The following is a 13,540-nucleotide window of genomic DNA, read 5'->3' as shown; positions in this document are numbered from 1 at the left end:
CTGCCCTCTGAAGCAGAGGTCACTGCTGAGGTCACCCCGAGAGGTAAGTGTGGTCAGCATCGGGGCCCGGGTCTGCCCTGTTGCTGTGGGAGCACACAGTAGCTTGCTGAGATGTTTTGTCCCCATGTGTCCTCTGCCCCCCACCCCAGCACCTCATCCTCCCGCCAAACACTGTTTCAGTTCAGGGGCTTTAACCCGGGCTAGCTCTTGCTTAGAGACGCACAGGGGACAGCGCCTGGTCGTCCTGAGCTGTCCGTAGAGCCACCAAGGCTAAAATACCTCGTGGTACGAGGCTGGCCTAGACCCCGTGAGGACGAGCTGCCCTAAGATGACTTCCCGGGAAACGGCCGACGGCTCGTGGCCTAGTGTGACGCCTTCCTTCATCCTACCCAGAGGCAGCTGCCCTTGGACGGCCCTTCCCCGGGTTCAGTCACACCCTGTGGCCAAGCCTCCACTGCGTCCCGAGTGCACACCCGAATCCTGCCAAAGAAAGGGACTAGTAAAAAAAAAAAAAATTTTTTTTTAAAGCACAAATGGATTGTATGCGCACGGAAAATACCTGCCAGCTTAGACAGCTGGCATGGACCTCATGGGGACAGGGGGCCACCGAGCTCAGCTCTGCGCCCTCCAGTCGTGAGGCAGAGAGGCTTGGGGGGAAGCAGTCTCTCTGCGGAGACACCTCACAGTGCCTTTTAGGTTTTCCAGAGAACCTATTCAGGGTTCAGAGCATTGGGTTCTTCCCTCCCCCCACCCCCACAAATAATTAGAAATTTTATAAAGAGAAGAAAAAGAATTTGATGAATCAAAATACTAGCTGTGAGGCAGCATGGTTTCTAGAAACTTAAGAAAAGGCTCAAACAAGTGACATGGTTTCCCTGAGAGGTTGGAGGAATTAGGCACTGAAGGCACTTTTCTTAGCTGAGTCGTTAAGTCTCCAGGGATCCCAAAGGGCCCTGAATATTCCTTGGGGCTGACCTCTTTTGCAAGACCCCCACACCGGCCCTTCTGGGTACAGCCTGGCATATTCAACAGCAGCGCCAGCCTTCTGAACCGCTGGAAAGATTTGAGTTCAAACACCCTCCCTTTTCCCAGACACTCCTCCGGCTCCTTGCTGAGGAAATTCTACTTCTGTCTTGTGGTTCCCACTCGAATATCCCACAGGCCTAGTCCTTTCTATTAGAATTTGGCCTGTGGCAGTCGTGATGCTGGAAATTGACAGAGCATTTGGCCTCACACACACCTACCTTCAAATTAAGGTCCTGCGGGGTCCCCTTGGTGGCAGCAGGAGGGTGGTCACGGAATAGGGCCGGACTTCCCTTAGGGCACTGTCTCCCCATTGTCTGCTCTGGTCCCGTTCCCTCACTGTCGCCAGGAAAGGATCAAAATGCCTCCTCGCTAGTTGTCCGTGGCCATGTATTTGCTGTGTGTGTTGTGTTTTACTTAGGAAGAAGGCCTTACATTCAAGTGAGATACGGTGGCAGGATTAGGAGGCATCCGCTCTCAGTTGGGTCTGAAGGGTATCTTGGGGCAATGCTCTTCTGAGCACCTGCCAGGCTTCTTGGGTGGGCATGGGAGCCCAGCAGGGCAGCCTCCCCAGCACTCTGCATGCACGTGAGTTCTATAAAGCAGTGGGTGCCCGTTTATTTCTACCGCACATGCCTCTCGGCAAAAACTCTGTGAGATGCACCCCTCTGTATGTTTATTAATTTATTTAACGCCTATAGTCACGTACTCCTGTACTACTATGTTAGACACATTATAAAAAGTACATAATGTAGCCATTTTAAAAGAATAAGATACAAAATATTATAAACAGAGGTTCTGGTATCTTCTCTCTGAACACCACAGGGGGGACCTCGAGTACCCCCTGGTATGTGCACACCCACTTTGGACACTACTGTTTTAAGAGCAAACTGGCACACCTTCATGGCATCCATCCCAAAACCACTGTGCTGGCACTTGGCCTGCAGAATAAGAAGGTCTTAAGATAAAAATCCCAGGAGCTTCTCATCTGGGAGACAGGGCAAACCAACTCTTCCAACAACCTACATTTCAATAATGAAAAACCTGCCCGACAGGAAAGCTGTCCCTGGACAGTGGTGGCTACAGGTGCTAAGAAAAGATCAGGTACAATGTCCAGAGCCGTGGGCTTGCTCATCTTCCCTCTCTGGGTCTCCAGAAGAGGACGGTTGGCGATCTTCCCGGCTCTCGCATGATTGGAATTCTTTGAACCCTCCAACTGCTTCAACAGTACACTCCCCACGCCACCAGTGGGTCCACGTCGCTTGACTATTATTGTTGATTTGACCACCAAGATGTAATGATGATTCTGTTCCATTTTGAAAAGGGTCTGAGAAAGTGTACAGGTCTAATTATATATACATATTTATACATGTGTATTTTTGTTTATTGTTACATTTTGACATTGGACTTTCTATTAAATAATTTTTAACAGTTGATCTGGCTTTGTTCTTTTTTGTGCCTTTCTTCTTCCTGGGTCTCAGAGAGGGGGCCGTTTCTGTGTCACAGAAGATCTTGTCCCTCTGGTCCCTCCGCTCGTCTCTCTTCTTCCCTATTCCCGGTACAGAGGGCTTCTCCTAGCCATTCATTTAAGTTCTGTTTTTAGAGAGAATGTACTGCATCAGGCATCCGCGTGGAAAACCTCCAACTTTGTTTCCATTGCCCCCAGTTTCCAAGGGCAGCCCACTCAATCCCATCGCTGTACAAATGCACAAATTCACAGATTTGATAAAGTTGCAAGAATAAGCAATAATAAAAATGGTGCCCTGAGCCTTTTAAATCTCTAGTACATCTCCACCCACCCTCCCCAATACACACACATACACACACAGTCCCAGCTGCAAGACCCGGGACGAGTCACTTAACCTTCCGGAGCCTAGTGTGTACCCGCCCTATCAGTAAAAAACACCACTTTTGTTCATAGGTTGACTATGAGGAGACCCCATAGTAAATGCTCAGTAAACAACCTCCGACTTCATGACATCAGTCACTCACGCAGTGACGTTTATTCGTGACCCGCGTACGCCAGGCACTGGGGTCTCCCAGACGGGGGCAGGGATGTGAGGACTTAAGGAATGCCCGTCTTCAAAGTCAAATGCAGGAGAAGCAGCACGAAAAGTGAGGCAGGAGCCTTGCAGTGTCTCTCCTGCCCGTCTCCAGCACAGTGAGTACCTGGCACCTATTGGAGGCTCAAAATAATTGATTCTCCCACTGCTCTGGCCTTCCAGAACCTACCAAAGAGAAATACACACACACACACACACACACAGCCTCAAAGCGTGAAGTCAAAGCACTCTCCCTTGGCTCCCTCTTCCCTGCCCCTCAGCCTGTTCACGTCTGACAAATGAGGGTCCATCAGCCAGCCCAGCCAGCCTTCTGCCCTCCGCCCTTGCCCTTGGGAACATTTTCCTCACGATTTCCTAATGGCGTGGAGACGAGAGTTGGGCATCCAGGGTGGACACAGGAGGCAGACAGCCCCCCAAGGGGAAGGAGTTGATAACTGTCTCCAAGTTTTTTCCTGCAAACAGTAGATGGAAGTTCAGATTTGCAGGTGAGTTTTACGGGCTGTCAAACAAGGCAAAAAGCCCAAGCTTCTGCCCAGAGTCAATTCTTTCAAAAACAATAAGCCTGTTTCTCCCAGCAGAAGCTCGCTTAAAATCACAAGGCCAGCCAAGCTTGAAGAGCTCCCTCACCCAACCCCCCCACCCCACCCCCCACACACACATGCTGGTCTCCTGTACCCCAGACTGGGGCTTTGGGAGCATCCTTGAACCTCAGGTCAAAGGAGTTGAGCTGAGAGGATGCTAGACTGCCCCTTGGTGTCCGCTCCCCAAGCCCATGGCGGTGACATCAGCTTCCAGGTCCCCGGTCACCGCTGGACGGAAGCCTGCACGTGGCTGCCCAAGTTGCCTCGCTTGGAGGCAGGGGGGCCAAGAAGCAGCCTGTGAGCCCCGACTTCCCGGAGCCTCAACTCTGAATGGGTTGGAGGAAAATGAGGTTGCAGAACACAGGTCTTAGGAGCGAGCAACCCCAAAGCCCAGCTGGGCCCATGGGATGGCTGTGGGGGACAGGTGCTTCTCCCTGGGGGTCCCCCGGCCACCATCGCCCTGCCACTGACAATGCCCATCCACCACGTCCGGCCAGACACTCGAGCAAAGTCGTCGGAAGGCGGCATCAGGCCTTAACCTCCTCCACTCACTTCGTGTTGCACACACAGCTACCTGCTCCCCACCAGAACCAGCCTCACCCAGCAGCCTGCTCTGCACCCAGTCCTCACCCCCGCACTGCTCCGCCACGTTTAATTCCCTACTCTGGTTCCTGCTGTCCCCTCATCAGGAAAACTCTCCGTTTCTCCTCATCACCAGAAACTCAACTTCCTTTGCAGTCCAGTTAAAATTGCATGAGACCCCACCTTATGGCTCTGAGACACACCAATCTTTCCTGCCAAAAAGAACAGTCCCTTGCAGGAGGGGCCAGATGGTGGCAGGGGTTGGGGAGAAGCCCTGAAACTTGAGCCACAGAGAGTTCTGGTGTCAGGCCAGGTCACCAAACTCAGGCGACCAGGCCAAGTGCAAACACTGACTGAGAGCCAGATCGCCAGTGCTGAGGACGGGTGACCCGTAGCAGAGCCCAGCGTGGGCAGACAGGGGGGCTGAAAGCTGCAATGGTCGTGGAGGGGGCCTTCCAGGAGAGAGTGGAACACCTGTGCACAAGGACACGTGTGCCGGAACAGACATTCTGCATCAAGTTGTAGCATTATTTCTGGGGCGCCTGGGTAGTGCAGTCGTTAAGCGTCTGCCTTCAGCTCAGGGCATGATCCCAGCGTTCTGGGATCGAGTCCCACATTGGGCTCCTCGGCTGGGAGCCTGCTTCTTCCTCTCCCTCTCCCCTGCTGTGTTCTCTCTCTCGCTGGCTGTCTGTCACATAAATAAATAAAATCTCAAAAAAAAAAAAAGTTGTAGCATTATTTCTAACGGGAAAGAATTAGACACAGTGTTAAATGGCCATCGAAAAGAGATGCATAAATAAAAAGTAACACAATCTAAGGTTCGCCTGGATGGCTCAATCGGTTAAGCATCTACCTGCCTTCGGCTCAGGTCGTAATCCCAGGATCCTGGGATCGAGTCCCTCGTCAGGCTCCCTGCTCAGCCAGGAGTCTGTTTCTCCCTCTGCCTCTGCCACTCCCCCTGCTCCTGCTTGCTCTCACCCTCTCTCTCAAGTAAATAAATAAATAAAATCTTTTTTTTAGATTTTATTTGAGAGAGCATGAGTTGGGGGACAAAGGGAGAGGGAGAAGCAGCCTCTCCGCTAAACAGGGAGCCTGATGTGGGAACTCGATCCCACAATGCTGGCATCATGACCTGAGCCGAAGGCAGACACTTAACTGACTGAGCCACCAGGCGCCCCAATAAATAAAATCTTTAAAAAAAACAAAAACAGTGAATAAAAACCGCGAAAAGGAAGAGCCCACTGGATTTCCAAAAGTCCATTTCCCACACGCAGGAAGCACACTGTCCATACATGCACAGAGCAAATGTGTGATGAGAAGGGGTGAAGGACCCAGAGACACTGTGCCCCCACCAGTAGGGTACCTGAGTCATGCCACGGGTCCAGATGCCCTGGGCGGTTTGCTTCCCTTTGCTGGTCTCTGACTCCAGGCTATGAAGGCCCGGTGTCTGGGATGGACATGTCTAACTTAATTTCTCCCTGCCCCAGAAATGATGCCAGCAACCTTCCAAACCCTCTGGCCCAGCCTACACACATTTGAAGGTGGTGGGCACCTTCAAACGCCCTAGGTTTCATGATGTCCACGGGCATTGAGAATCCACCCCCCAATAAATAAATAAATAAATAAATAAATAAATAAATAAATAAAAGAGAAAATGCCACCGGGGCAAAGCTGCCTGATTGGCTCATTCCGAGACTAGTTTTTGGAGGCCTCTCAGCACTGATGGCGTTGGAATCCCCCGGGGAGCTTCCCAGCCCGGCACCATCCAGCCCTCAGGCCGTCAGCTCAGGGTCTCTGGGAGCCGCCTGGCATTTCCAAACATCTCCCCAGGCCACCGTGGGGCACGGGGAGGATTTCAGAACCACGTGTCTACACGGCGTGCCACGACCGTGGGCACCAGCTAGCACAGCTGCACAAGATAAACCCGGCCCCTCCGGAGTTCACGAGCACTAAGGTTTTGCACACACACTCCACGGGGCTGCGAGCGCTCGGAAAAAGGAGCAAGTCTGCCGTCACTGCCGATGGGGAGAAGGAGCGGGGAAAGGGGGGGATGAGCAGGGACTCCCCGTGACACGCGGAGGGACGTCCCTCTCCTGGTTACAGGACGAGAGAGTGAGTCCCCTCCTGGAAGACGCGGAGCCCAGGCTAGGAAGAGGCCTCCAGGCTCCAGCTGGTTCCCAGGCACGATTTTGCTCCGTCTTTCCAAAGAGAGAATTTCGTGAAGACACCCCGATGGGAAACCTGCTGCTTCCGCTGGCAGCTCGCCCTCGGGGCGGGAAGCTCGCCCTTCGTGGCGCACCTCAGGCAGCGGCCTGCCAGCCCGGCCCCCCGCTCCTCGGCCGGCTGCCCTCGGCCTTCAGGATGCCCCGTCTGCGGAGGCGTGTTCGGGCTGCAACACAACGTTCAGAAAGAGCCCCTTCCCCTAAACGGACAAACCTCAGGGAAGGCAGGTCCCTGCCCCCGGGAAAGCCTCTGTGAGTGAAGGAGGGGTCCCCGGTTTCCAGGGGTGGAGGGCAATGGCCGCCCGTCGTCTCTGCAGAGCCCCTGAGCGGAATACACAGGAAAGCAGGACTGACTGCCTTCAGTGGGGCAGGGCGGGCGCGTTGTTATGGTTATAATTGGGGGCTGCGGTGGCAGAACTCCTGGTGAATTTGGAAACCGCCAGCTGGGCTGTGACCCAAGACATATGCATCCCCACATGGAGCAGCCAGGCTCATGGCCGGAATTGCAAACGCTCGCTCCAATGGTTCACGCAGGTCTGGTCATTGGGATGCTCGACACTTGGTCCCTGACCTGACGCTGGCTTCTCAAGCTTGGCTGTCCTACTGGGGACTGAGAGCCTTGAATACCGCAACACAGAGAAGAGCCAGGGAAAAGGGGTTGGAAAGGCCCATCTGCCCTCACCCTGCTGCCGAGAGGAATGCTGGCCCGTTGCCCCACAGTTTTGGTGTCCGCTGAAGGCTCCCCAGCACATTTGTCATCAGGTACAAACCCAGGCTGGGGCCCCAGGAGATGAGTCTCCCATGGTCACGCTGCAATACGAATGGAGTTTTACATTTAAAGATCAGGTTAGGGCACCTGGGTAGCTCAGCTGTGAGGCATCTGCCTTCGGCTTAGTTCATGATCCCAGGGTCTTGGGATCAAGTCCCAAGTCATGCTCCCTGCTCAGCAGGGAGCCTGCTTCTCCCTCGGCCCCTCCCCCTCCGCTCGTGCTCTGTCTCTCGCTTTCTCTCTCTCTCTCAAATAAATAAATAAGATCTTTTTTTTTAAATAAGAAAATAAAAATAAAATAAAGATCAGGTTAGAGGACGCATGGTGGGGGGACACATGAAGGTGAAACCCCTTTCCAAAGCCCTGTCATTCTACATGTGAGAATTCAGGTCCCTAACAAGGCTCTGTCTGTTTTCGGTCCCACCCCTACTCCCAGGCCTGTGCCCAAAAAAGGAGAAAGGGAAGCTTTAAATCAAGTCACCCTAAATCCTCTTTTATCCTTGAGATAATCGTCTGGTATTTGGGCTTCTGCTCAGGCAGTGGGAGTCTGGTGCCCCAGGCTCCCTTCCGGCTCCTGTCCTGGGGCCAGAGAGGTGGCCTTGGCCTCAAACATCTCCCGCCCCAGACACATACAATTGGAAGGAAAAAGCTTGAGGATCTTCTGAAATGTAAGTAAATACATAGGGTCATTGGGATAAGTAGGAAGCCCCCAGCGCAAACTGAATCCTCTTCATGCGTTAAAACTTGGCTGTGGTCAGTGCAGAGTTCCCACTGTCAAGTCTCATGGGTTTCCTGGTAGAAACCGAGTCCGCCAACACCAGCCAAATCTACATCATCCCAGGCAACCGTGACATGAAAGCTGTTGCTTGGATCCCCAGTGTGCTATCTTCACAACTGTCACTGCCATTTATGGAGCAGGGATTAAATGTTTCTCAGGAAATCCTCCCAATAACCCCTGTGAAATAACTGCTGAGTCTTCACATTACAGTTGGGGAAGCTGAGTCTCAGAGTGACTGAGTAACTTGCTCAGGGTCATTGTCGTTGCAAAGAAACAGTCACGTAATCGAAACACACCCCACACTGTTGTCACAGAGCTAATGCCCCAGGCTGTCCTTGTCCAAATAGTCCCCCCCGACTTGCTGCCCCAGAAGATGGGGTACAGGCGGGATCCTCAGTCTCGTCTTGCCTCACCAGTCCCCGCTCCGAGGGCTTGGAGGCATGAATGTTGTGTAGCTGCCACAGCACGTCCCCAGAAGACAGTCAACACCTCACTGGTCTCCTAGACCACTGATTCCTCTTCCCAGGGGCTGGGGCTGGGGGTTCTTGTTGCCTTTACTGAGGATTATGAGGGGCTTCTGGCTGCTGGGGTCCAGACTGCTGGGAATGACTGAAAACCTCGGTGGAATGGTGAGGCAGGGGCAGGGACAAGGATAGGGATGTGGCCAGAAGTAAAGAACTTGCCGTTGAGCGGCTTGTGAGTGGTCCGACGGGCCGTGGGATCTGCCCAAAGCACCTTGTGAACTCGGGAGGTGGCCATGGGGTTGATGTGCTTGGAGCACTGTCTTCATTCTTCCCAGGTGTCTTTGAGGCAAGACATCTCAAAAGGTGCTTTGCCCACTGACAAGGAATATGTGACTCACCCAAGGGACGACATGTCCACTTCCAAACCGTGCCCTCTTGCTCAGCAGCTCCGGAGCTATGTTATTAGGGGTCCCGCCCAGGGGCTTCTTCCTCTCCTTGTCTTACTTGACTTTGGTTGCCCATCAGAATCCCCTAGTTTCGCCTCCAGATCCTAACCGAGTAAGAGTTAGCCCAGCTTGAGGTCCCAGTGATGAACCCAGTTTTAGTGCAGGTGCTGGCATCCAAAGAGGTAATAGCGGCCTCAGGCTCGGTCAGTGCTTTCCTCCCCTGAGATCTCCAGCAGCAGGGCTCCGACACCAAGTCCTTGTACTTGAAAATGCCACGGAAGCCCATGGTGTGTTGGTGGGCGAGGCTGCGATGAGTGCGCATCTCCATGGGCGCCTTCTCCTTCTTCTGATACAGCTTGAGTAGCAGCGACATAGCCAAGATCTTGCCCGCGAATACTTTCTTGGTGTCTGAGACTTAGATTTCCAAGCACGTGATGAAGCCACCCTTTCCCAGAAAACAACACCTGCCGATAGCACTGCTGGCTGCGAGGGTCCACTAGGACCTCCCAGATCTCCTTTGCAGAGGCGGGGCTGGGCTGCGGCTGGGGGCCCCAGGAGCCGAAACGTCTGAGACCCTGGCTTTCCCAGGGTGGACGGGGGCTGGCTTCCCTGCAGTCGCCACCGCCCGTCACATTCTGCGAGTTGCTCAGTGGACCCAGTGGGGTCTGAGCAGAGGCCTGGCACTGCTCTGCTGCTTCCTAATTCGAATGCAGTGCTGGGAACATTATAAAAGCCTCCTTTTTTTTTTTTTCCAGTTAACAAGGGAGTAGCCCCGGTCCTCCAGGTGCCCTAGGCTGTCCTACTCTGTGCCCTGTACCCTGCTCCCCGAGGCCCTCTGTCCTGGGAATGGTCTTATTTCCTGGGACAGAGGGGAAGTAGAGGCAGGCATTGGTAGGAAAGGCGGCTTTATCAGATTAACTGGTAAAAATGCTCAGGCTCCCAGCTTTGGTGAGCAAGGTGACCCAGCCTCCTGTGTACCCAGTGGTTTCCAGGCTGGTGGGGGCTTGTTTTTCCTCCAAAGTCTTGGCCAGACCTGCATCTCACCCGAGGGCTGTGGTTTGGGGAATGTTTTGATTTGAAACATTCAAGCCAGTGGTGGTAGTTGGAGTTGTGAGACCCCTCTGTGCTAAAAAGAAAAATGAATGGTCTATTTAGAACCTGCTAACAATTCACAGTATAAAGAACAGGCAACAATCCCGCCGCTGAAATGCGGCTTTCCGAGGGTACCACTCCCCAGGGGAGCTGGCTGTGTGGCCAGCATGGCCCCAGCACTGTATGCTCCATCTGGACGGCCTCCCTTGCCAATGGTGGCAATGCTTCCAGAAGACTGTGCCTCTGCCCCAGCTTTTTCTGGGCCTCTCCTCAACCCCTTCCCAAAATACTCTCTTCCTGGGGCCTGTGGTGTTCTTGGGCTATGAGTAAGACGGCTTTTCCAAAACCACATGAACTTTGCTCTGGACAAACAAGGAAAGGTTGGCCGTTTGGAAATGCCTAAAACAGCTTCTCTGGGGCCTGAGTTGGGAGGTTTTACCTCACCATCGCCAACACGGAGCTCACCTGAAGGAGGAAGCTGGTTTTCCTCTCAAGACAAAATGGTGGTCCCTGGAGCCTTGGGTGTTTCTATCACCAGAGTGATGCTTCATTTCATTGCGTCCTAGGATCAGAGAGAAGGTGAGAAGCATGGGATTCTAAGCACTCAGCCAAGTGAAAATCAGCCAGTTTACTGAAACGCCAAAGCTTGTTTCAAAAATCAGCGGCAAGGGGCGCCTGGGTGGCACAGCGGTTAAGCGTCTGCCTTTGGCTCAGGGCGTGATCCCGGCGTTGTGGGATCGAGCCCCACATCAGGCTCCTCCGCTAGGAGCCTGCTTCTTCCTCTCCCACTCCCCCTGCTTGTGTTCCCTCTCTCGCTGGCTGTCTCTATCTCTGTCGAATAAATAAATAAAATCTTAAAAAAAAAAATCAGCAGCAATTAGGAATCGTATTCCTCTAATTTATCGAAAGGCATTCCTATATAGGGGTAAGTAATCGCAATCAAAATCCTGATAGGCTTTTGTCTAGAAATTCACAACCTGATTATAAAATTTATATAGAAATGCAAGGGATCTGGAATAGGAAAGACAATTTGGAAAAAGAACAAAATTGTTTTTTAACTAACACTACCCAATTTGAAGACTTAATATAAAGCTGCAAAAATAGAGAGTGTGGTCCTGGACACAGATAGGGTATAGACACACAAGTACAAACTACTTTAAATACTCAGCTACTTTCCAGGACAAAGTAATACCGGGGATTTTTATAAATAGAGAATCCGATCATAATAATTGATCCTTCACCCACCCAGCGTGCCCTGAGTTTCTGTGAGTGCAGGGCCCAGTGAGAGGTGCCAAGGACACCAAGGGGTGTCTCCCAGCCCTCGCTTTCAGTCAGGTCTTATAGGACCTATTGCAATGAATGCTTTCTTAGCCTAGACACTCATTCTGGGGTCTTAGCAAATCATGAATTTTTGGGTATTGTTTGTTGAACTTCACCCAATTTTAAATTATTCAACTGCTCAGGGTGAGAAACAACCAGTCCCAGGGAAGTGACTAGATGCACCTTTTAAATTCAGCTTCGGGGAAAGTCAGGCGAGCTGCGGTTGCTCTGAGGGAAGTCCTATGCTCAGCCAAGGTAAGGACCAGGGTGGCCCCGGCCACAAAGGCTGAAACTGGAGCTCGGAGACAGGGAAAGTAGGGAACCACCAACTGAAACCTGAAAATGAAAAGGTGGAGACATTTTTGTAGACAATCAAAACGGCTTGGGGATTGAGAGGACAGCGCTTGTCCACAGAGAGACATCCAGCCAGCAGCCTGGAGCTCAGGGGAAGAGCCGACCGACAACCTATGGACAAGGTGACCTTGAGCGCTCAGCCTTGCCCCTCGGTCCGCTTCCCATCCCCACCTCACCAACCAGCAGGTTTGCTGGTGTTACCTTTTAAATATTTCTTGGCTCTTTCCTGCCTGCCCCCCGTGTACAAGTCCAGGCCCTCATAAGCTCTTCCTTCTCTCAGGTCTCCCCTGCCAGTCTCTGCCCCCTTCAATCCACCCTTCACATCAGCACCAGAGTCGTTTATGTGAAACAAAATTCCCATCATTTCCCTTTCCGGCTTAAAGCTTCTTGAACACCTGTCTCCCTCTTGTCCGTCAACACTCAGAACAAGCATCCTCTCCTCCACGGTCCCTGATGCCCCCAGGATGAGCTGGGTGACCGTGACCACCGTGCACTTAGGGCTCATGGTGCCTCCTGCCTGGCCAGGACGGCAGCCACACCTGGGCATCCCTATGTTCTGCCTGATGCATGACGCCTCTTTGGAAGGCGGGAGAGGGGGGAAAAAAGAGGGCCAGGGGCACCTGGGTGGCTCAGTTGGTTGAATGTCTGACTCTTGGTTTTGGCTTAGGTCATGATCTCAGTGTTGTGGGGTCGACCCTGCATCGGGCACTACACTCAGCATGGAGTCTGCTTGAGATTCTTTCTCTCCTCTTTCTCCCTCCTACTCACTTCCTCCCACTGCTTGTGTTCTCTCTCTCTCTCTCTCAAATAAATGGATGAAATCTTGGAAGAAAGAAAAGAAAGAAAGAAAGAAAGAAAGAAAGAAAGAAAAGGGAGCCCGATACTAATCTTGAACACTTCTTGAAAAGGAACCAGCCCAGGTTCCCATGTCTCACCTGAAGGGGCTGCCCCTGCCCCTGAGGCAGACCTGGGCGGAGCTAGCTCCTAGCTTTGCCACAGCCTACCGGCTGACGTTGGTCAGGCTGCCTCACGTCTCTGGGCCTCAGGCTTCTCACTGAAATAGGGGGGTTGTTCCAGATGAACTCCACAGTCCCCCGTCCCTTCGGGGGCACTACCGTCTCCAGCCCCCTCTCAGCACCCAGGAACTCACCTCTTAGGGCCTCCTGCGTTTGCCCTGCCCTGGGCCCGCCTGTGCGGTCCCCCGGCCTCCCTCCTTCGAAGCTGGTGAGAAGCCACGACAGCCTCCTTAGATGGTGGTGACAGTCACAGCCTTGCCCGTGGACCAACAGCTTTCACTGGGGATTAAACTCGGCTTCTCTTCAGAGATTAAACAGCTGTTTTGGGACTGGGTTTACTGCTCATAAACTGCTGAGTCCAGAGGCCATGCCTTTGAACCTTCTTTATTGTCTTCTTTTAAACCTCATTAAATTCCTCTTTCCACCCACTGTTGGAGTGGAGGCCACCTGGCCGTGGGGAGGCACCGTCCCTCCTCCCACAGCAGCTATCCTCGCCTAACCGGGCAGCATCCTCCACAAATAAGGAAGCACTGCTGGGCTCAGACCCAGCATCGAGGCACGCTTTCGCCCCCTACAGGTGGAGAGAGGAATTGAAGGACGCGGTCTCTCTCCCCAAGTTCCTCACAGTCTAGTAGGAAACAGGTAAGGAAGAGCTATTGAGGAGGATGGTGATAAAATAGTACACACCCCAATCCTAAATTAGTTCTATCTGTTATCTCCCAATAGTATATAAGTTTCGCAAGGACAGAGGGGCGAGACCTTGTCTTGCGCACTCACCACTGGATACCTGCGTGCTGTGACAGGCACATTCAAGAGATATCTGTTGAGGG

General features: G+C 52.7%; 1 long non-coding RNA gene and 1 pseudogene across 1 annotated transcript; both read right to left on the bottom strand.

The window, feature by feature from the left end:
* Nucleotides 1–7,715: 7,715 nt before the first annotated feature.
* Nucleotides 7,716–9,657, bottom strand: LOC103669406 (annotated as a pseudogene).
* A 147-nt stretch (nt 9,658–9,804) lies between these two features.
* Nucleotides 9,805–11,652, bottom strand: LOC103668814. The gene is made up of 3 exons (XR_570144.2): nt 11,524–11,652; nt 10,486–10,582; nt 9,805–10,054 (listed from the first exon to the last, which is right to left on the bottom strand). It is a non-coding gene; the product is annotated as an uncharacterized LOC103668814 (long non-coding RNA).
* Nucleotides 11,653–13,540: the final 1,888 nt, after the last annotated feature.

This window comes from Ursus maritimus, unplaced genomic scaffold, assembly GCF_017311325.1.
Source record: "Ursus maritimus isolate PB19 unplaced genomic scaffold, ASM1731132v1 scaffold_2, whole genome shotgun sequence".
In the NCBI taxonomy this organism is placed as follows: domain Eukaryota; kingdom Metazoa; phylum Chordata; class Mammalia; order Carnivora; family Ursidae; genus Ursus; species Ursus maritimus.
Note: the sequence above shows the minus strand (reverse complement) of the source record. Positions and strands in the feature narration are given on the sequence as shown.